We start from the raw sequence: 24,015 nt of genomic DNA on the forward strand, positions 1-24,015 counted from the left end.
ATCATTGTTGGAGGAAGGCAATGACTTGGTACAGAGGGGGGGTTTGAATAGTTCTTCAAATCCATTATACATTTGACTCTAAATGCATATTTATCCTTAAATACATATTTACCTCTAAATTATGAGGCCAAAACATTGTAAGTACACAAAAAGTGGCAAAAGAGTTATTCCAGGTGTGTGGCAGTGAATCCCATGATTACAAGCAAGGAAATGGAATGCGCTTGGCTGTTACTGTCCCAGACATCGTGTTAACTCAGAAGGGCATGAGAAAGATGTACTGGGGAGAATCAAGTGTTGCAGAAAAGCCTGCATCAGGTACACTACAGGATCCCTAAGGGTTTAGAGCAGGGTTTGGATGAGACTGAGGTTCAGAAAACAAAACAAGATTGTGATTGTGGGTGGAGCAAGATCATCAACTAAGCAGAATCAATCCAGAATTTAGCATTAGTAAGAACGAGCTTAGGTTTCAGAATTAAAATAACTAGGTTCAGTTCTCTACCTTCTAAAAGTTGCAAGACTTTAAGTAAGTTACTTAACTATCTCGTTATAAATAAAATGGAGATAATGATACCTTTATCACATAGCCATTGTGAGGATTAAATGATTAGATGTGAAATGATTAGTACTTTGCACAGTGTCTGGCACAGCTCAGTGGATGGTAATGACGTATTTTAGCCAAAATCAGAGAACTGGCAGCCTGAACTGGTCTACATTCATTTATTCCTACCCCAAATATTTGCTGCATACTTAATATTTGGCAGGCACTATTTTAGATGCTACAAGTAAAACAGTGAACACAACAGAAAACAGAAACGAAACTACTTTCATGGAGCTTCCAATCTAGAGATTTAGGAGACTAATGGCAAGGACCTGGAGTTGGCAGGGTCTTGAGTTCCTAACCGTGTTCCCCTTCCAAAAAGTTCTTGTTTTGAACAGCCACTACAGTGCCTGGAAGGGCTAAATATGTGAAAAATGAGTTAGGCAAAGAAAATGTATGCTGTCAAAGAGCTTCTCATATCTATGGTAAATGTTACTCATTTCTTTTTCAAAAATGCATGAAGGATTCTTGTTTGACATGGCATTTTGTAAAAAGCTGCTTATCACCTTTATCCTCTGAAAGCCTTCCTTTTCCCAATATGTCCCCTTTACAATAACAAGCTTTATATGACAACTTTTTCTGCCTAAAAAGAAGTACACCTTGATCTGTCCATTGTCCTGTAATGTTTTATTTGCTTTCCTGGAAAATTGTCTCTGAAAAACTTCAACCTGACAAAAAGGAAAGCAGATTTTAGAACAGGTTGTATAAGCATAGCTTCACAATGACGTGTTTCTGAAAGGGGGTCCTTCCCATTACATACTCCCTTTCTTAACATTTGTGGACATCTGTACAAGACAGGTCTGGTAACATCCAAGTGTTGGTGTATATGTGTATGTTCTTGCTCTCCCTCTCATCATTCATCCTTCCCTCTTGATTCAGAAGGCAACTTAAAATATGTGGACTCTTGCTGAATGAGAAATTGGAGAGTGGGTTTGGTTTGGTTTTGTGGCTGTTTACCATGTTCTTTGTCATTCTTCCATCAACCATATGCAGAGGTGATTGGTAAATGGATCTGGTTACTATACATAAACCATTTTTCACATCTAAAAATCCATTCACCAGGACACACCTTTGAAGGAACAGTGTGGCAAACCAGGCTGTTCCTTTGTTACTTTTTTAAGTATGCCTTATTTTCCTTTACCTCTTTAGAGTAACCTCTGTTTGCAGATATGTAATCCAAAATCAAGACAGGTAAGGGCAGCACTGTTATCAGCTATAATTTATGCCTAAATAAAAGAAAGAAAAGTTTGAAAGTAAGTATTTTGGAAAAATTTCAATGAATGAGCATGCATGGTAAATAAATAAACACTAGAAACAATGCCAAAAACAAATGATTTATTCCATATTTTTTTTAATAAAAACAAAATTTTAGATTTCTTGTCTTCCTATAGAAATGTATAAATGCATGAGTTTTGCACAGCTACAGAAAAGTATTCTCATTTCAATAAATTTCCTTCATTTAGGTTTACCATATGGATCATGGAAACTTATGATTTTACATAGTTTGCTGCTTTTAATGCACATTTATATATTTGGAGTGCAAATAAATATAGCAAATAAACTCTTATTAAAAGAAATTCTTCTTTTATGACTAGAACACCTCTCACAGGACCAAATCCTTTGTTAGTAAGACAGATTCCAGAAATGGGTTTCAGAATAAAGACCTCAGAGTTTGTTTTTATTCCTATAAAACCAATAAAGTACTGACAGAATGCTTTAGTATACTACTGTAGTTTAGAAATTAGGTACATTTAAGAGTGTTCTTTATTGCCTTTTGAAAGTTGGACATTGCTAAGCTTAGCCACATAGAACCTGCTATATTACCTTAGTAGCAGCAAGATAATTAGATCCATTTGTGCCCCACCTGAATGTTACACAAACTCTAAAAATATCAAGCCTTTGGGAATAATGAAATGATTATAATACTGTCATTAAGTTCCTGTAGGTTTAAGTCTGAAATATATGTAATTTAAAAGAATAAAGAGATATGTTTTCCCATTGCCCTTCATATCCTACCATTTCATATGAAATTGTAACCACATGTCAAATGCCTAGCTATTTCAAGTGTTATTCCTTTAGATAAGGAATGTAAACATTACTTGGATGCATAGTTGCTTCCTTGAATCGGGATGGTAAAATGTGTAATACCTAACATTCAAAATATAGTAGATTTCCCTTACAGTTCTGAAGAGAGGAGGGTTGATAGGAAAATACAACATAGCTTTGAAGCCCTGGTGAAAGGCCTGTGGTTGTGAGGTAAAAACAAATGTGCACAGAAGATTGTGGTGGGGAGCTTGTCGCTAAATCCCAGAGCAAAAGAAGACTTTGAAGCTGTATTCTCAACTGTCTGCGCAATAGAATCACCCGGAGAGCATATCAATTCTTGGAAGTGACTGGCATGTGGGTTAAGATCAAAGGAAAGAATTGATATATAGGACATAAAAATAGATTTATAACCCAGAGACTTTTTCTACAGCTTTTAAAAAGCCTATACATGTTCAGCAATTAGAACTTTCATTGTTTTGAGGGGGAAACCTGGGATACAGGAGTAAATTGTTGTTGTTTACTCTGAGTAGGTATTCAGTAAATGCCTTGTTGCCCATCCGGACTCCATTTGCAGCTGGGGCCCTGTGAAGTTTGGTTGAATAATGTCTATACCTCATTCAATATAGCCACTTCCTATCAGTAGGCGGTCATGCATATATAACACTCTGGGTGAAAGAAAAACAAGACTAGTTCTTTCAAAAAATGCTCTCATGTTCTGATTAAAGATAAAAATAAAAGCTGTAAATTTTTGCAAATGATACAAGTGGCTTTTTCTTACAATGTACTAATTTATATTTTCAACAGCATTTGTCTTTCTTGAAAAAGTCCTTCCTTCAAGGACCACATTGCAACCATAGATCATTTATGTATAATTTGGTAGATGATAGACATTTAAAATTACTGTGACAGGTGTTTTCACATTGTTTCTGCTGATCTGATAAAAAGTGTATTGCCAGAAAAGAGTGTGGAGAACTTGAACTCCTCAGAATCAACTTGAAGCACCCATTTGAAATGAGAATTGCTATATAAAGGCATTTTGGAAAGGAATAGGGACAGGAAGAACATTTTTTGAGATGAAAATACAGTTCAATAGTACAAATTTATTTCTTTGATAGGTACTATATACACCGTTCTTTAATTTATTCATCATTGTTATTATCCCTGAAATTGTTTTCTGCTATTATCTGCATAGGAGAACCCAGAAAACCCAGAAGAGTTCATGAAAATAACTCCATGTGTGTTCCTGGTGAAATATTTCAATATAATTCCAAATAAGAAATAAGAGTTTACCAAAGAGGCAAGGAAATACTGAAGGCTGAAGACTGAAAAGTAAAGAGAAAGAAACTCTTTTATATATAATCACCCATCAGTGCCAGCACTAATGTGTAAATCCAGTAGCAGCTGTGTTAAATAATTTATGTGGGAATAAAAATTGTTTTTATACTACTTTTGTCATTGAGGATAGCATGCTGTAAGCTCATCATATTTTTAATCTTGACTTAAGAAAAGCACCTGCTGCAGCAGTATTTTTAAAAGAGTTCTACTTATCTCTTCCTTCTGTGGTGTCATTTCCCTCACACTCACCCACCTATACTCAACTCCATCCACCCTCCCCCTTGGCCAAAGACAGTTGTGAAATATGGAAGCAGTTATGTCATGCTGTTATTTTGGGTATTCTTAATAAATGCCTTTAATAAATGCCTTCTGTATTTCAGAGGTGGTCTGAGGAGGTCGGCTAATGCAATTTCACTTTGATTACTTATTCAAATTTTGGATGCAAAGAATCCTGAACCAATTCCCTGAATTTGTCATAATCGTAATTTAGTTATCCACAGCTGCTTCATTAGATTTAAGGTCCTTTCAAGAGTACATTGATAATTAAAGCTTATCTAATAGCAGTATTCCTAAGACTCCATATTCTCCAGCTCCATTTCCCTGTCTCATTAATGGTTACTGGTTTCAAATTTTCTCCTTGTCACAGCATCTCCCTAAAAGTTATCAAATTATAATGACACAGCAAAATTAAGCAATACCTTTGTTTAATAAATTAAAAATATCTCATTTATTAGTCTCCATAACTCCTTCCTGCTCTCTTTCAATCCATCTTTCTTGTTACCATGAAAGAAAGATCTACCTCTTAAACTCAAATCTAAGCACAGCATTCCAGGACTTAACATCCTGCAAAGGCTCCTATCACCTACCTTGCCCTTTCTTTATAGAAAGAGGTAGTATAGGAAAGCTCTTGAACTGAAATGTGAAACTTGTTATTTCAGCTGAGTCAAATAATCAGATGGGAACATTGATATTAATACATATCAACTCAAATACGTTAGTATTAAAGAGTGTGATTATATTCAATAGTTTGTGTTATCCTCAAAAAAAGGGAAAAAAACTGTTCACCATATTTGAACTTCTCACTCAAATGATTCATTAATCTTTTTAAAGCAAAGTGTTTGGAAGCACCTAGAATATTCCAAGCACTAGGCAGTAGAGATTTAACAGTAAACAAGATAAGAGAGGGTCTTAGCCTACATGCAGCTTATGTTCTATTGGGGCTACAGGCAAGTAAAAAGGCAATGATATCACTACATGCCAGGGCCTTTGATTAGAGAGACCAGGGTTCTACAGGAGCTACAGAAAGGATACCTAGAAAAAGAGCTGTCAGGAAAATCTTCCAGAGGAAAGTGGCATCCAAGCGGAGACTGAAAAGAAGAGCAGAAAATAGCCAGTCTGAGTGGGATAGTTGATCTAAGTAGGGAGGCAAAGGAGCAAGAACCAGGCAAGAAGCTCTGGGTGACATCTGAATAAGCAGGGAGGAGTGGGGACAGGTGAGGCTGGGGAGCAGACAGGACTCCAGTCATGCAGGGTCACAACCTGGTGACACAGGAGGAGGGGCAGGTTGGTGGAGTTTGAGTGCTCTCAGACATGTTGGCTAGAGATGCCTTTGGGTATGTGGACAAGGCTTCCAGTAGGCAGTGCCTGCACTGCAAATCAACAAAGGATGATTTGATTTGGAAATTTATGATTTCATAGTTAACATGTAAGTCTAATTAAGAAATAGCTGAATTTCTTGAGATTTTATTAGAAATTCCTTTAATTTCCCTCCTGTTACTCATTTATAATTTGCCAGATGCTATACCGATGGCTCACTGTCTCAACAAATTGCAGAATTATATGCTTAAAAATATTTTATTGATGAGTTGTAGTTTTCCTACCCTAATTACTCATCTTTAATTTCTCTGTACTTTTTTCCAACAAGAAATTGATACAATTTAAAATTCCATGGCCTGCCATAAAGAAATACAGAATAGAAAATAGAACATAGACTATAGCATTACATTAAAAGAGTCGGTTCTGTGAAAGTTTAATTCCCCATGCTTGTCAAAAGTTGTTAAAACATTGCTTGCCTTTTTTTTTTTAATATAAGCTGTGGGCAGACATGTACTAATATATCAAAAAATGACACTTTGTCAAAGAGTGCTTTCATGGGAGAATGTTCTGAATAAAATGTTTTCTTTTAAAAAGAACCCAACCTGTTTAACATTCCAAAGCAAACACAAAAGAATACAGAATGCCTGAACTTACTGCCAGTCATAACAGTCTGCTTCATTTACCCTTTAATACTGTTTTTATATTCCAAAAATTGTTCCCCCAAAAGAATAATCAGTTTTGTTCTATGATAACCTTGGTTTGAAGTAAAATAAAAGTGGTTTTTGACCCCCTCCTCAAAATGGATTCTTTTCAGACTTCCTAACACTTCTAATGGTATGATGATGATATGGTTGACTATGTCTATGGTTAGACTCAATGTAATTATATGTGAAGCAACAATTCCCTTATCTATTAGGAACACTTGCTGTGGGTAACTGCATTTCACTGTCTGGCAGATGAAATATAGAATTAAAATCTCGAACTAGTTTCTCAAGAAATGCTTTCCCCCTCAACAGTTATTTTTTTAATCTTTTAGCCTAGGGGAAGACGGTAGCCAGAAAGGAACGGGAAACAGATGGTATATAAAGGCCTTAGCAAGATTAACAAAACAGATGTGCTTATACTTCTACCTCTTCTTGTTCCTCCAGTAGTCCCTCTTCATTTTGATTACTTTGGGGTGGTTCCAAATCTTTGGTATTCTGAGAATGTCCAGAGTTAAGATAACGGTTGGTGGTTGAAATGTTAAACATAAAATCAATAGATAATTGGCTTTGATCACAATCTATAGAGTATTATCTAAATAGGAGGAATATATGTATTTGCTACCCATCTTCTTTGCAGAAAATGCACCTAAATCTAGCTCTACAGCGGGAATACCATTCATTGTTTAGGGAACCAGGGAGAAAGACTGAAAGAAACAGAAACAGATGGCAGTTGAGGTAATTGAGATACAGTATAGCTTAAAGGCATCCTGGAATGTCACATAATAATACTACTGTGAAAGGAAGAGAAACATTCTGCAGAACTTCACTTAATGTGTAAGCTGAGACTGATTTTATAGCTTGCAGAATGAAAATGCCTAAAGGAGGGAAAGAAGATGGGGGTAAAAATGTTTTGAGCTAATATCGAAGAATGGTGGAAATGGACTCTCCCAAATCTAAAGGTTCATTGGAAAGTTGAAAGATCAGGTTTTAATAAATTATTAGAAAATTCTGCAGAGTAGTGTGGGAGGATACTAATATTAGGGGCAATAGATTTTAATTACTAACAGTCAAGGTAAATGTGCTACCTTCACTTTTTAATTAATCCACACTGCTGCTACAAGGGAGAACTAATTGTTGTGGTGGTGGTGGTGGTTGTCAGCACCTCACTATCGGGAATGCCTCCCTTATAACTCTGAGAAGGAAAAGCTGGACACGGTGAGATGCAGAGCTGTGGAGTGAAGCTTTGAATCCTGCCACAGTTACTTTGGACATCTGTAAAATGAGCCCAATAATACGACTTCGTTAGGCATTTCATTCTAGTGGATACTCCATATTCAATGTCTAATAAATGGTAGGAATCGTTATTTAATAGAAAAAGTGCCCAGTTTAGCAGTTGCCCACCAGCTACACTGAAGACTGTAGGACATTCATGGATGTAGTTTCTCACTGTACCAGGAAACCCAGTCCACATGGCCATTGTGTTTTCAAATATCCTCGGATTCTCTCTGTAGACCAAGAGTAATGGTTGTGCATTATGACCTACTCTTTGTTGATTCCTGTGTATATAGACTGCAATATTTTCGGAATCGAAGTTAAAATCAGAACAGTTCCTTGCAAACACATCCTGGTTAAATTTATTGGACTGAGCCACAAGAAAGTTTTATTACACTGATTCTTATATTTATGAATCATCTACTAAAAACCATGGTTCCAACTAAGTGTATTAAAGCTAAAATTAATTTATAAAACTTCAATCCATTTAGAATTTAAGCAATCATATCCTTGACTGTGGATTATATTGCCTGGGAGGGTGGTGAAAATATGTATCATACTTGTAAAGGAAATATCAAGGACATATCAATAATTGATTCTGTTACATATCACCTGCAGTTGTAACTAAAGTAAGCAGCTTACTTTGAGTCCACAAGTGAAACCAACCAAAGATGCAAACTGATCCTGATATATTTGAATATAAAATTTTAGAGTTCTTTTTGAGCTATTTTATGAATTAATTAATTTCAAAATGGATGAGGTAGTAACATTGAGCTTAGCTAATTATTATGTTTAAATTAAATATAAGCATTTAAAATAACCATTTAATTAAATACAAGGCTCAGGCAACTAATCATAGAAAGTGTAATTGGTAACTTGAGATTCATCATTCTGAAACCACTTGTACCACATTTCTAATAAGTTCTTTCCTCTACTTAAATGAAAACTAAATGTATCTCCCCAAAGTGGCAGCTAGTAAAAGATAACCCTTCTTGGATCAGGGCTGTCAATTTGATATTGAATCAGAGCAAAGAAATCTGCTTTACAATAGTGTCTTCAATCCAAAACTCTGTTACTATTTGCTAATCCAATTCCAACTTAACCTGGATTTTAGTTCTAAGCACCTAAGAAAAACCCCAGTAATTTTAACAGCATTTACTACTGTTCTTTGTAATAGATAGTTCTAAGCTTTTTATAGAGGAGGCTCTGAGAAAGAAAAATCTAAATAATTTTGTGATTTAGTTTTTTAAAAATGAAATAATTTATTACAACTTCAGAAATATGAAGAATAGCACTCCAAATAACTTCATTTTATAAATTGTAGATGTATATACACCAAAATTAACATTTGTAAGAATTTACAAATATATATTTGCATGTATAAATTTGTATACGATTAAATGAAATTAACTGTAAACAATTCTTACAGTGCAATATAGCTATCATTTAGCCTGAACCCTGACCCAAGGAGGTGCTTAATAAATGCTTATAAGTAAATAAATATATTGATAAAATTTTATAAAATATGATTAAAAGGCTCTCATTTAAAACCATTTATTATTATAACTTATCTTCTACTTTAACCTAGTAAATTAGGGTAGCTGATAAAGCCGAAGTGTAGCTAGTCATAGCTTTGAAGGCAATATGTTTTTTTCTGCTATTTGTTGCCTTCCTGAATTCTAGAATTAGTACAGATGTTAAGAATCTAAAAGAGAGTGGCGCCTCTGCTGGCTGAGAGATGGTGATTTAATGGTAAGTTAGCTTGTTTTGTTCCTTGTACTAAACACCTGCAATTAACTGATTGTCACATTTGTCTTCGGTTGTGAAAACTGAACTAATTGAAGGTATACCCTTAGGGGAGAAGTTCTACAGTGTAATGAATGTGGAGTGCCCTCTTGAGTTTAGAGTTTTAATTATTCATAATTATAATGATTTCTGTTTATTTGGGAACTGAAGAAATAATTCTAATTCATCAAATAAACTGAGAAGCAGAGTAGTTGAGGTTTTGTTTTGTTCTGTTTTGTTTTGTTTTGTTTTGTTTTATGTGGAGGTCAGCAGGCCTGGGAGCAGGGCAAGAAGTCCTCACAAACAAAGAAGGCAGTTCCCTGGCTACTATGTGGGCACTACTGATATGTATCGTGTCCTGAAATAACTGGATGCACTTTTTTCCTAGTCATTCTCTGATTTCTCTATAGCTATGCTGGCAGTATTGTAGATGGGAAGTGAAGGGTTGACAGGAGTCAAGTGGAAGAGCTGGAAATAATGTATGAAAGTGTGTCAATCAGAGCAGAGATATGATAGATTCCGTAGCTGGCTATTAGCCAGGTGTATGCATTTTTAAGGCCTTTCTTGAAAAAGGTTATGTGTATGTGTGTGTGTGTGTGTGTGTGTTTGCTTGGCATTCTAAATATATTCACCTACAATGAGCCCAAGTAAAAAGATGGATTTAGCGGCCACTTCAGACTAGAGTAGTCTTTGTGTCTACTATTATTGACTGTATATTAGTAATAATGATGCATTGAGATTGGGCTTTTACAATCTATTTAGATGTCATAGAAATTTTTAATAATAGCCTGACATAATGATGAAATATTATCAGAGATAAAGTTTGACGTTGCAATCTATTTCATTTTTCCCATGTCCTTTTCTTTTTCTACAACTCTAATATAGCCCTTTAGTTTTAGAGCCAAGCATGTACTCTGCAGATAAAGAGCTATCAGGTCTCTGGGTAATCTATATACAACTTAGGAAGGAGCAGCAACTGCTTAATATATTCAAGTAGTAGCAAAAGTAAGAATGATTGATATGAATAATCATCATATGGCTTACAAAACGGTCAGTCTGAATACATACAATATGCAACATTTTTAAGAAGAGTAAATTTAACCACCCTCACCTAAAAACTTCAGCAGCCAGATCAGAAACAAAGTTCTGCTACAAGAACATTAGATGAAAGTACATGTGAGTAGCTCCCAATTTACAAGGTCATATTTGATCAAAGGGAATTAACAATTACATATTTCAGGGTTAACGTTCAAATGTGCTCTCTGCTCTTCATCAACAAATTGTTTAATAGAGGGACTGAAGTACCATGAAAAAAACAAAGAAATGTTCTAATTGTCTGCATTATACTTCACCTTTAACCACAACTACTAAGGAGCAGCAAAAAAATAAAAATAAAAATGATTACTGGTAAAATCATCACTCTGCCTCCATGTCCATCCGCAGGTGTTAACAAGCTGTGAACAAACGAAAAGGACAGCCAGTAGGTGGAGAGGACCATGGAAAATCCACCAACCAGATAATCATCGCTGGAATAGTCGGGAGGTGTCTGAATGTAGGTATGTGTGCTGAAGAACTCTGCGTGGTCTTGCAGGCTGGTTTCTAACGTTCCCTACTCCTCTCCATGTTAGACACCTGCCACCTGATCAGACTTTTGAAAGAGCTACCTGGCCTGACTCGGCCTGAGCACACACATGCGCCCAGCCACTTAGAAACCCCTGGTAGCTCTCCAGCAGGTATAAACTGAAGTCTTCATTCTTCTCATGGTTTCTTTTTTTTTTTTAACAGTCTACAAAATGACTTTTCTCTGCCCCCTGCTTTCTTGTCTCAGTGTTCCTGTATAGGAACCTTCCTCCCCTTCTCACTGAAACTGGTCCTCATTTCCTGAATGCAGAAAGCCTTTGTGCTTGCTGTCCAACTGCCTGAAATAACCTTCCCAATTCCTCTTTGCTGGCATTAGTTTTGTCCTCTATCCAAAGCCCAATTTGAATTCCATCTGTATTACTAAATATTGCTGATTTCCCATCCCCATTATTTCCTTTCCTCCAAACCTCTGTATGACTTGTGGTTTATACCCTTCCTCTGGCATTTGACAGATTATATGATGCTTTCTATCACTTTATGTCCTTTGTCCTCAGAGTCCTGTGTTTATTTCTGGAAAGCCAGTATCCAGGGGGGGAGGGAAAACAGGCATATAATGAGCAGTTCTGATGGAGTGAGGCAATATAGGGAAGTGGTTAAGAGCACAGACTCTGGAGCCAGGATGGCTGAGTTTGAGTTGCTGCTCAGCCTCTTACTCTCTGGGTGACCTTGGCAAAATTTTTTTAAACTCTCTGTGCTTTAATTTATTCATCTGTAAAATAGTGATAATAGCAGCATCCATCTCATTGAGTTGTTGTGAAGGTTAAATGATTTCACAAATGAAAAGGGCTTAGAATAGTGCCTGGTACATAATAAATACTTGAAAATTGTTACCTATTTGTTATTGTATGTACAGTAATGTTCCATCTCAATTCCCTCAATAATGCTAGAAAATAGATGGCATGTTCCCCATTCTAAAAATAGGAACACTGTGGACCTGAGAAGTCAGGTCACTGCCTAAAATCATAAGAGAAGGAAGGATCGGAACCCAAGTGTCTGATCCTAAAGTCTGGACTCATTTCACTCCACACGTTGCCTCATGTACAGGTGCCCAGGAATTGTTTTTGATAGTGATTAAATTTATTCTCCTTTTATTCTTGTAATCTTAACCTAATTAAGTTGAGATTTATCCATGTAAAAGATTCTGTCTCCGTAGGTTTGACCTTTCAAAAAATATTTTCACTTTGAAAAATTTTTTGTTGATTGTAGATACTTTTGTTATGAGTTAATCCAAATGGAGTGAAGTTATAATTACCTTTTTTGGGGGTGAGGGGTGGGGGGCAGGATATGGCTCAGAGGCTCAAATTCAACTCAACAAGTATTTGGCTATTTCTACCCCAGGGTATCATACAATCTAGGTGACTTAAGTAATGGAAACACAAGAGAAACACCTAGCACGTTTTTTAACCCTTTATTCCCAGGTACACTATGAGGCAGACTCTTGCATCCCCTGCATCCACCCCATGTCATAATGTAGATTGGATGTGTGCTAGTGTCTACAAAGATAACACTGTGAGATTTGGTACAATATGTTATTTAAGAGAAATTAAACTATAAAATTCATATGAGGTAGTTTTAACGTTTTATTCATATCTGAAGTTATTTTTGGAGAATTTACAATGAGCTCTGTTAAGCTTGGCAGACTAGCTGCTCTTGGAATCTCTTTGTTTTCCAAGAAATCATCAGCAAGACTTGTTCTTGCCTCTGCCATGATCCCTTGGCTGCTGCTACTTAAATCTGTGCATCTGCAGTCCTTAGGACTATGCTGGGAATGTAGTCGATGACTGATAAATCACTGGTTAAATTGAATTTGGTCACACTACTGTTATATTACATGTACTCTGCTCTCCTACCCCCTTCTAAAATCCAGAGTAACTTCAGAGACCTTGGGAACTACTTTTAGGTGAAATGTTGCCAAAAAGGAGGCTTGGAGGGACTAATATTTTTGAACACTTAACCTTATTCTAGTTTTGTTTTGTTTTGTTTAACTTTACATACATCATTTCATTTAATCCTTGGAGTAACCCCATGAAGAACCAATAAGGAAATTAAAATTCATAGAGTTTCACTAACATATTTAGAATCACACAGCCAATGAGAAAAAATTTCCAATGCAAGTCTACTCCAAAGGCCAAGAAAATGATGACTATAATGGAGAGAAGCAAGTCCCAGATTCAGAGCCAAAAGCAGGCATTCTCTTTTGACACTAACTTCAAGTGACCTAGGACTCATCATGTAATCATCCTGTACCTCAGTTTCCTCATCTCACATGACATTATGGGGATCAAAATATTTTATTATTTGTTAAATTGCTTTGAAAATGATCAGAGACTCTATACACATGAATTAGAGTTATGGGTCTGGTAAATGTAAACAATGAAACAGTTAAAAAGTCCCCAAATGATTTGACATCCCCAGCAGGAAACAGAAGGGAGGTAGAAGCAATGAAAGGAAGCAAAGACATAGAAATTGTCTCCCCTTGTTCTGACATCCGACGTATAAAAGATTGCTCCAATGCTCTGGTGTTGATGTTGATCCAATACGATCTTGTTATCAGTTATGAAGAGGCAGGTAACCTTAGAACATGTTATAACATGTTTTTAAATGTAGGTATAATGGCCAAGCTTCTGGGCATAGGACAAGATATAAGAAATGTGGACTGTTGCATATGGAGCCATATGGAGGCCTTGAATAAGGAAAGATTTTATGTCAAGCTACATGTTTAAAGCATTAAGAGTAATACTGGCCTTTAGTACATGGTTCTAAAAGTATCTATGCGTCTCTGAGTGCCTGAAACCCCAGAGGAGCCTCCAGTGGGATCCAGCCTACTGCTTCTTAAAACCATCTGTTTAACAGTTTTTCGGAGGAATTAGTGGCACTTCAACTTGTGTCTGATGTCTGTTTTTGACCTCGTAGGTGTTGAAGGGAAATAAATGTATTTGATGAGTTAGTAAGCACATGCTTCAGTTATTGTGATAGTGAAAACAGCTCAATCTTATAAAACTGGGAGATGCTTTCAGTTTCTTAGCACTTAATTGCATTCCTACCGAGTCTGAATAATAAGTCATTAATCTGAACAGCCTATGAATTAATGCATTCATTTAGACTTAAGAAAGGTACCCACATTTCTTTCTTTCTTTTGTTTGCATGAGATAAATTCCAGAAACCACCCACCAATTTTTTTACAATTATATTTTAACCTGAATGAATGCAGTTAACTTGCTGATATTAAACAGTACTCTAGGGGTCAAAGAGTAAAGAAGCCACTTTCATAAGTGTCTTTTGCCACAGCCTGCCTAGAGGAGACCTCTGCTTCCAAGATCTACTGCTGAGATGGAGAATCTATGATCTATCGTTCAAATTCATCTGGCCAATTTCAACTGCCAAGTATTTTTGAAAATACAGGTCTATAACACATTCGACTTTTTTTTAAAAGAGCCTCCTTAGTATTTGCAGCTTATCATTATTGTTAATTCTTAAGCATTTTAATGGTGGAATGGGTTGCAAGATAATGATTGCAATAGTACAGCAACAAATGTCCAATTTGGGACTATTTGGGGAGGGTATGCCTCAGTTTTTATAAAGTTGTTTTAAACTGTAAGTCACTATACAAATATTATTTGTAAGAATAATTTTTACAATGCCGACTTCTTTTTTTCCACAAGGTAGTGAAACAGAAAAGAGAAAAATTTCCCTACCTCTATTACTTCGAAATTATTCATGAACATAGATTTTTCAAAGTACAGCAGGATTGTACCTGTCTGAGAGAAGACTCATAAGAATGACAATAATATCTGCTATTCAGAGAGTGCCTGCTCTATTCTAGGCACTTTAAAATAGATCATTCTTCATGCTCAGAACATTCCTGTAAGATGATTTTTTCATCCTCTTTTATGGCTGAGGAAATTGAGGATCGCATAGATTAGTAAAATAGTAAATAGTAGTGCCATAATTCAAACCCAGGTCTTTTAAACTCTTATGCCTTTGTCTATTATGGAGGCAATGGGTGAAAAAGAAAAACTCCCCCTCCCAAACAAACAATAATAATAGCTACCATTTATTAATGTGCCAAGTACTAGGCTAGGTACCTTAGGGGCATTAAGTCATTATCCTAATAAACAGCTCAAAATGGTTCCTTCATCTTGGGTTTTTTGAATGAATTGGATATTATTATCTCCATTTGCCTTATGAAAAATTTCAAGTTCAAAGGAATTACATTACCAACCCAAGATAGTACACTTGGTAGGTAGCAGACAGAACTGGCTTGTTAACTCAGGTTTTGTTGAGTTCCAAGTCCATATTATTTCTACAACAGGATATTAAAGCCTGAATATATGTCTACTTTATAAAATAAAGACTCTGAATTGCTACATACATATCTTTTTATCTCTGAAATTCTACTTAGAATGATTTCAGTTCTGTTTGGAAATTACTGAACTATGCATTAGTAAAGAACTTTCAGAAAGTTTGTATTCAATGAGTACACTCTTGTTTATGTTTATTTTAATGGTGCCCATGTTTGCGTTAGAGGCAGATTTAACATTATAAATCCTACATGCTCACTTTATAGTTCATAGTCTATAGTTCCACTAAGACCTTCAAAATTAAAACAGATTTGTTAAATTCAGGGAAATTGCCTTACATGCATAAATTGCTCTTCTGGGATACCACAAATTAGAAACACAACTGAATAGTGTTCATCCTAATCTTACAAGAAGCCTAGAGCAGAACTTTGCACTTATTCGTTAAGCAAATGTGTACTGATTGCCAACTATTTTCATAACTTTGTGCTAGGGACATTGATAGATAATAAGAACTCAAAAACCTCTGCCCTCCAAGACCTTTACAAATTAAATTTGGGAGAAAAGACATGGTAACCATTAACCAAAAAAAAAAAAAAAAGAAAGAAAGAAAAAAAATCAAAGTTAAGTGCTACTGTTAAAACAGTGAAGGATGTCATTTTTAAAACAAGCAAACAAAAACTATTGAATGCTCCAACTTCAACTTCATGAGTAGGGATGCCAAATGTGGTTGGAATGGTCAAAAAAGATCTCACTGAAGGAAAGCATCCAGATAGGCTGAGAAGACGGAAATGGAGGGTACTTGCCAAGCAGGCACTGGTGGTGGAGGTAGCCAAACATTTACTAGCCTAAAGCGTTTGTGCAGGAGACCTGGGGAAGACAAGAACGGATGACGAGATAGGGCCAAATAGCCAAAGGCTTTCATTCTCGCTAAGGTCTCAGGCCTATATCCTCCAGGTGATGGGGAGTCATTTGAAAATTTTTGAGCAGGGGAATGTACAATTAAAATAGTGCTTTAAAAAAGTTTAATTTGGCAGGAGTAGGCAGGATGGATTGGTAGAAAAAGACCAGGAGCAGAGAATCTACTGCAATAATTCAGGTATAAGGTGATGAGGTTCTGTACAGAAGTGACAATGCAAATAGAAGGAAAGAAATAAATACAAGAGATAGAACAATGGAAGACACAAAAGAAGGTAATGACTGGTTGTGGGAGGGAAAGACACAAAAATGTTAATTTCAAATTCTGTTTGTAAGCGTTTATAATTTTTAAAGCATATGGACTTCATTGGACATTAATGTGACTGAGAAACCACTGGATTCAAGGAAGATCTTGCTTTTACTCAATGCAGAACTTTGTTTAGCAAAACTCTACAATGAAGTCCTGCATTGCAAGAGATAATAAATACTAATTATAAAAATGCCCAAGAGAATAATTTTAGCCCTTTGTCACCACAATAATAATAATAATATTAAACTGCAGTTACAGGATGGCAACACAATTAGATGAGTAAAAAACAAATCAACTAAACAACAGTGTTTCATTGCCATCACGAATTCAATTAAATAGTTTAGCTGTTGTTATATTTGCTACCAAATTAGCTTTTTAAAAACTGTGAATTGATTAAACCTAGAATAGATTATTTTCACAAAAATAGATACGATTCTTTAGTTATCCAAGGTTTATTTGTTGCCTTCCTTCCAGAATTAATTCCATTGTCTTCAAAATGTCTTTGTATAGTAATTACATATGGAAAAACCAAGCCAAGGAGAAAGTGAATTAATGATTTATCCAAAGTAGTAGAGAGCTCAAGAATCCATCTGCCTTTCCTGTGTGCCTGATGGACTATATGCATAAAATAAGGTTTAAAAGAATGTACTATTCCTTTCAGTTGTTTATGTTTAGTAAAAATATTGAGTGTCAGGCAAAAGTAACCTCCCTCCCTTAAAAAATAAAAAAAATAAATAAAAATAAAAATAAAAAAACTCCATTGCATTACTATGATGTATGTATCCGTTACTTCAGAAAGAATGTGTCTCTTTAATATTACTTAGATGCCATTTTTAATGCAGCAAGTAAAACATATTGTGGCTTCTAATATTAATTCATTCCCCACTTAGCATTGTTAAAAATATTTATGATCCAGTATAGAGCAAAACATATTGTTATCCATTTTCCCCAGCTTTGATATAAAAGCATTCTTCAGCTGTTCTCTAGGTAGGAATGTTGTCGAAGTTTGATGGTAATTTATGTTGTCAGTCCATTAAGTTGATTTTATGGCAGCCAACACAACTATTGTCCATTTATGAGAAACCCAAGGAGCACTCTGGGTCTCCATGAAGGCCGTTTGATACCTGCCCTCTTGTATGGCTGACCTTGAGGGGAATGGAGTTTGGTAATTTATGGCAAACACCATCTAGGAAGACCCATTTGCAAGATTCACTGTCATTTAGTGCTAAATGATCATTGCTGAGTCCAGGGACAATCCGAGCTCCTGACAGAGCAATCCCATAAAAAATATTGCCTACCCACCCAGGTGTCCTTTCCAATTATCTGGAATAGAAATTAATACTTTTAAAAGCTGCTAGTTTTTGAAAGGTTATTACAATTTATTCCAGTGGTTTCTTTTGCACATTATGATGAATTGGTTTATTACGCCATTATTTTCCATGTCAGCTTTTTAGAAGATTGAACCGTAATGTTGAAACATTAGTGTGAATGGCAAACATACTATTTTACAACTGAGTAATATATTTCTTTGAGAAAAATGTGCTCAGTTTTTAATAACAGGTAATTTTATGTTTATGTTCTCTAATGCTGTTGTCAGGTATTATTTATTTCAGTTTGGTAAGAACTGAAGGACTTTCTTTGAAAATATTAATGGTGGTTTAGACAGATTTTAGAGTCACAGTAAGAATATATTACTTAAAAGTAGAAAGTAGAAAGTAGAAATTGTAAGTGTTTTTCTCTGAAAGCTAATATTTTGTAATGTTTTCTTGACACCAACTTAATATATGGTTACTTCCGGGGAGAATAATACTTCTGTCTCAATATTTCCTCTAAATGTAGTGTGAGAAAGGGAGACTTTTTCATTCATTTTTCTAAAATCTTAATGACTTTCAAGTTTTCAAAATAAAATTTCTTATTTTAAATGATTTGTACCTTCATAATTGCTTATTGTTATTCTATCCTTTACAGGTATTTTGTAAAATAATAGGAATTAGCATTTTGATGGAGAATTATTTTATCAGTCATTCTTCTCTATTATATGTCTGCTGCTCTAGTAAGAAAGTATAGGGAATTACCGATTTAACTGGGTATTAAAAATATCATTGTACCTGCTTCTGACAAAAATTGATTAGAAGTATTCTAAATAGTGCCCAAAGTACTATATTCATATGGCAATTTTTGTGAATGCATGTTACATGCTAGACGTTAGACAACTTTGTGAAGCTGGGACATACCCATAGCAACATTTTAGAAATTCAACCTTTTTATTTATGTTAAATTATTTTTATCCCTACAGTTTTTAAAAAGTAATACAATTCCACAGAATTCTGAATCTTGAGTAAAATGAGCATGTAAGCAAATTTAGTAACACTTTAGAAGCTTGAAATTTACTTTCAATCCAACAAACACTTGCCAAAGGAAATAGTGTTTTGTTTTCTCATCAAAAACAGGTTTCTTTTGCAAACGTTTTCAATAATAAATTATAATGATATTTCTGAAGCAAACGTTAGTTTTAGCAGAATTAAGATTCAAAGCATTCTATAAAATTTTCCCGTTGTGCCAAAAAATGTATTAATGCAATGTTAGGCTGATAATGTGAGTGCCCAACTGTGTCTCTCTTTTTTTTGTAAAATTTTTGTCAAGATATAACACACGTGCAGAAAAATGCATGCATTCATAAGTATACAACTCAATGGATTTTCACTAAGTGAGCACATCTGTGTAACTAGCACCCAGCATTCTAACAAATCAACAGCCTTCTAACAAATGCCGGTGTACCCGTCCAATTATTACTCACCTTCATACTTCAGTAACTACTGTCCTGACTTAGAACATCATAGATTAGGTTAGGATATTTTTGTAACTTTATATAAATGAAATCATGGCTTCTTTCACTCAGAGTAATGTTTTTGAGATTCTCCCACATAGTTGTATGTAGCTGTGTTTTGTTCATTCTCATTACTGCATGATATTCCAGTGTTGGACTCTACCACATTTTATTTACCCAGTCTATTGTTGATGGGCACTGGACTGACTCCAGATAGAGTTATTGAGAAAAATGCTGTTATGAGCATTATTATGTATGTCTCTTGGTAAAATATGAAAGTGTTTCTGTTGAATATATTCTTAGAAGTGGAATAGCTGAGTCACAGGCTAGATGTAAGTTCAAAGTTAGTAAATAGTGCCAACCAGATTTCCTGAATCTGGTAATCTCTTAAATTTACTAGTTATTCCTCTGTACATCAATTTTATCTGTGCATTTAAGAAAATGGGGGAGAATTAGAGTAAATAATCTCTGGGTTCCCTTCAGGCCTAGAATTCTGTCACTCAATACTTGTTTATAGTGGAGAACTTTGGCACAGATTTTAATAATTAAAGCTAGGTAATGAGAATCTGTTATTTGCTTTTCCATTCTATTTCTCTATTTGCATTTGCATCTGGATTTGACTCTTAATGAAACTGAGCATTCGTATTTTATAGTAAGTAATAAAATAACAGGATCTGATGCAGAAGAGCTGGAATATTTTCTGGTTTGCCCAATCATAATTTTTCACGTAATACAGAATAATTTTTGCCAGGCTGGTGGTAATAACTTTCTCTTCTGTGTTCCTGGTTATTTTCACTGGAGTAGTGCATACATCCTTCATGGTATTTGGCATAGAACGAGTCCTCAATACATTTTTTAAGCAGTTTTATTGAGATGTATTCACATAACATACAATCCATCCAAAAAGTACAATCAATGGCTTTTAATATATCCACAGAGTTGTACAGTCATCACCACAGTCAATTTCAGAACATTCTCATTACTCCAAAAAGAAAAACCCCCTACCTCTTAGCAGTCACTTCCCAATCCCTCTATCCTTCCCCATCCCTACATAACCACTAATCTATTTCTATCTCAATAGATTTACTTATATTTGCATTTTATATAAATGGAACCATGCAATATGTAACACTTTGTGTCTGGTTTCTTTCATTTACCATAATGTTTTGTTTTTTAATTTTTTTTTTTTTTAATTAGAGAAGTTGTAAGTTTACAGAAAAGTCATGTACAAAATGCAACATTCCCATATCCTCCCCACCCCTCTTAGTTGACAGCTTCCATTAGTGTGGTACTTTTGTTACAATTGATGAAAGAATATTAAAATAGTGCTAATAATTGTAGTCCATAGTTTACATTAGGTGTATTTTTCCTATATAGTGCCCTATTATTAACATCTTGTATTAGTTTTGTACATTTGTTATAATTCATGAAAGAACATTCTTATACTTGTACTATGAACCCCAGTCCTTGCCTATAACAGGATGCACTGTTATACAGTCCTGTGCTTTATCTTCTAACTTTCATTCTAGTAACATACTTGACCCAAAACTTCCCCTTTCAACTACATTCACATACATAATTTAGCATTGTTAATTACACTCACAATAATGTTCTCTCATCACCACCATCTATTTCCAAACCTTTTCAATCAACCTAAATAGACATTCTGTACAAATTAAGCATCACTCCCCATTCTCTACCCCGTTTTATCCCCTGATAACCTATATTCTAGATTCAAACTCCATGAGTTTGCTTATTATAATTAGTTCATATAAGTGAGATGATACACTCAGTATAATGTCCTCAAGGTTCATCCATGTTGTCACATGCATCAGGACTCCATTACTTTTTACAGCTGAATGGTATTCCATCATATGTATATACCACATTTTGTTTATTCACTCATCTGTTGATGGATGTTTGGGTTGTTTCCACCTTTTGGAAATTTTGAATAATATCACTATGGACAACAGTGTGCAAATATCAGTTCAAGTCCCTGCTTTCAAACCTTTTGGGTATATACCTAGTAGCAGGATTGCTGGGTCATATGGTAATTCTTTATTTAGCTTCCTGAGGAACTGCCAAACTGTCTCCCACACAATAGCTACACCACTTTATATTGCCACCAGCAGCAATGAGTGAGTGTTCCTTCACATCCTGTAATTGCTCCATATCCTCTTCAACACTGGTAACTTACTTTTTTTTTTTTAATAGTTGCCATTCTAGTGTGTATGAAATAAAATCTCATTGTGGGTTTGATTTGCATTTCCCTAATAACTAGTGATGTTGAGCATCTTTTCATGTGCTTTTTAGACATTTGTGTATCCTCTTTGGAAAAATGTCTATTCAAGTCTTTTGCCCATTTTTTTTGTTTTGTTCATATAATACAGTTTTATTGAGTTGTATTTACATACCATATCATTCCACAGTATACAATCAGTTGTTTACAGTACCATCATATAGTTGTGCATTCATCACCACAATGAATTTTTGAACATTTTCCTTACTCCAAAAAAAAATTTAAAAAAAAGTAAAAGAAAACAGCTAAAACATTCCATACCCCCCCATCCCACCCTATTTTTCATTTAATTTTTGTCCCCATTTTTCTACTCATCTGTTCATACACTGGATAAAGGGAGTGTGAGCCACAAGGTTTTCACAGTCACACAGTCATACTGGGCAAGCTATATAGTTATACAATCATCTTCAAGAATCAAGGTCACTGGGTTGCATTTCGACAGCTTCAGGTATTTCCCTCTAGCCATTCCAACACACTAAAAACTAAAAAGGGATATCTATGTAGCACATAAAAATAACCTCCAGAATGACCTCTTGACTCCATTTGAAATCTCTCAGCCACTGAAATTTTATTTTTTTTTCATTTCTTTTCCCCCTTTTGTACAAGAAGATTTTCTCAATCTCATGATGCTGGGTCCAGGCTCATCCCCGGGAGTCATGTCCCACATTGCCATGGGGATTTACATCCCTGGAAGTCAGGTCCCACATTAGAGGGAGTTTTGCCCATTTTTTTAATTGTTTTTTTTGTTGTTGTTGTTGAGTTGTGGGATTTCTCTATATGTTCTGGATACTAAACTCTTATTGGATACATGGTTTCCAAATATTTTCTCCCATTGAATCAGTTTTTTACTGTCATAGCAAAGTCCTTTGATGCACAAAAGTTTTTAATTTTGAGGAGGTCCCATTTAACTATTTTTTTCTTCTGTTGTTTGTGCTTTGGGTGTAACGTCTAAGAAACCATTGCCAAACACAAGATCCTGAAGAGGTTTCCTTATATTTCCTTCTCAGAGTTTTATAGTCCTGTCTCTCATATTTAGGTCTTTGATCCATTTTCAGTTAATTTTTGTATATATTATGAGACAGGGGTTCTCTTTCATTCTTTTGCATATGGATATCCAGTTCTCCCGGCACCATTTGTTGAAAAGGCTGTTCTTTCCCAGTTGAGTGGACTTGGCAGACTTGTCAAAAATTAATTGGCCATAGGTATGAGAGTCTGTTTCTGAGCTTTCAGTTCTCAATACATTTTTGTTGAATGCATTTACCCATATTGTTGAGTGATTTTTAAAGGGTGTTGGGAATTGTATTGAATCCTCACTCTGCTGACTTACTTTGGCCAAATTATTACAGTGTTAAGAAGAAAGAGGTGAGGCTGAATAGGCAAGCAAGGACAGGTCCATAAAGGCCTTATAGACTGGATTTTGGACTTTATCCTGAGAGTAATGAGAAGCTATTACATGGATTTAAATTTGGTATCTTGATCTGATTTGCATATTAGAAAGATCATTATTGATGCAGAGTAAAGAATGGATTGGAAGGGAACAAGACAAGAGATAGGAAGACCAGTTAGAGGCCAGGACATGAAACAGAGTAGAAGGTAACAGTCTGAATTCAGATCTCAATAGGGGGGTGGACAGAGGTATCACACTTAGAGTTTGATTGTGAAGGAGGAGAAGGGCAGTGATCTAGGATGGAACCCATAATCCTAGCTTTGACAATGGGAGAAATAGTCATGGAAAAGACTGAAGCAAAAGAATGCAGAGGGAGGAGAAGGTCAGCAGTGGAAGTCAATGCATTCCACTGGGGTGTGCTAAGATTGAAGTGCCCAAATTATCTAAGTGAAGAAGACCTGTTAGTGTTGAATAAATATCAGATGAAGATGTAAGTAACAATGTAATTGCAGCAGCCATGGACATATACAGGTTGCTTAAGCAGAATTCAGGTTAAGAAAAGAAGGGGTCTAGAATGGTGCATGGAGGAAAAGCCACATTTAAGATATAGGTGGAAGTAGAGGAACCTAACAGGACACTTAGAAGGAACAGCCACAAAGGTGATAGGAAAATGTGGAGAGTGTGAATATCATGATGACCAATGGAATAAAATGTTCCAAGAAGAGAATGAACAGTCAATGGTGTCAGATGCTGCCAACATGTGAAATAAACTGGGGATTGAGAAGTGTAACCACTAGATTTGGCATCAAGGAGATCTGTGGAAACTTTGCTAAGAAGAGTCTGGCTTTGAGAAAGTCAGGGTACAAATAAAAAAAGGAAACACAACTAAGAATTGATGGAATTCCAAGTAAACGTGCCAACTATATGGGACGTTACATAATGATATTATTAAGATAGTTACATTAGAGTCTATTAAATACATATTTTAAAACATAGCCA

The 24,015-nt window shown here is 35.4% G+C and overlaps 1 protein-coding gene across 4 annotated transcripts in view; it reads left to right on the forward strand.

Moving 5' to 3' along the window:
• Positions 1-24,015, forward strand: part of HS3ST5 (heparan sulfate-glucosamine 3-sulfotransferase 5) — a 319,040-nt gene that overhangs the window by 173,720 nt on the left and 121,305 nt on the right. For 2 of the 4 annotated variants that reach the window (XM_037842995.1, XM_037842996.1), the window contains exon 3: positions 10,780-10,892. The exons of 1 other annotated variant lie outside the window; for it this stretch is intronic. The gene's annotated coding sequence lies outside the window, so the exon portion shown is untranslated. The remainder of the gene's footprint in view (positions 1-10,779; positions 10,893-24,015) is intronic. One more of the 4 variants, XM_037842997.1, reaches the window with a different exon arrangement.

Source organism: Choloepus didactylus, chromosome 7 (assembly GCF_015220235.1).
Source record: "Choloepus didactylus isolate mChoDid1 chromosome 7, mChoDid1.pri, whole genome shotgun sequence".
Taxonomy (NCBI): domain Eukaryota; kingdom Metazoa; phylum Chordata; class Mammalia; order Pilosa; family Megalonychidae; genus Choloepus; species Choloepus didactylus.